This window comes from Macrobrachium rosenbergii, chromosome 37 (assembly GCF_040412425.1).
Source record: "Macrobrachium rosenbergii isolate ZJJX-2024 chromosome 37, ASM4041242v1, whole genome shotgun sequence".
Taxonomy (NCBI): domain Eukaryota; kingdom Metazoa; phylum Arthropoda; class Malacostraca; order Decapoda; family Palaemonidae; genus Macrobrachium; species Macrobrachium rosenbergii.
In genome coordinates, this window is record NC_089777.1 from 42,234,896 (window position 1) to 42,236,049 (window position 1,154).

Consider the following 1,154-nt stretch of genomic DNA (forward strand, 5'->3'; position numbering starts at 1 on the left):
CGGTCTTTGGTCTTGCTTTTATGTCGTTTTTTTTTTTTTATTTTTATCTGGTATTCTAACTGTGCTTTATCTTAGGAATGTTATTGATTTTAAAAGCAGTTTTTAGAGTAATTTTATTCATTATTTAACAGATTCCCTGATGATGTAATAAAGTTACTACGAAACGTTGGAAATAAAGAATTATGCTGAATTTTGTACGTTTCCGTGGTCCACCTTCGCGCTGTGTCCAACTGGCCGTCGCTCTACCACTGTTTATATATATATATATATATATATATATATATATATATATATATATATATATATATATATATATATATATATATATATATATATATATATATATATATATATATATATATATATATATATATATATATATATATATATATATATATATGAATATATGTGTGTGTGTATATATGGCCATGCACATACATATATATATATATGTTTTTATATACAGGTATGTACACACACACACACACACACACATATATATATATATATATATATATATATATATATATATATATATATATATATATATATATATATATATATATAATTCTACTCTCTCAAATCAATAAACAGCTCGAATTTATTAAAATGACGCTAGGTGTCGTCGGCTTTAAAATAGAAAGCGAAAACCTACTCAATACATGTTTACGGCATTTGTAAAGGTATTGGAAAAATTTATTGTTAAGTGGCATGTGATGTTGAATTTTTACAAAAAGGTAGACACGTATTTAGCAGGAAACTTCTTGTATTGAGTAATATTTACATAATTTTGGGAGATGTGATCTGCCTTGTACTTGACTTAGGATACAGTGTACGAGGTATATGCAGTACAAAAATAGTCTTCCGCTGATGAATATTGCCACCTTATTTCGGAAAATATTCGTACAACTGTGTTTATTGTCAAGTAATATATTCTGATGAAAGAAGTCCTCCTTCGAGTGATGAATATTGAAATTCTGGTCAGTTACCTGAAGGAACGATCCCGAAGCCCTTCTGATCCCGAAGCCCTTCTGATTAATATTCATATTATTGTCATTATTTTTCTGCACATTTTCCGCTATATATCACGTGGTCACCTTTAATGATTGTAATTTATAAATTATCTGACTAGTTAGCCACTAGTTAGCCACATT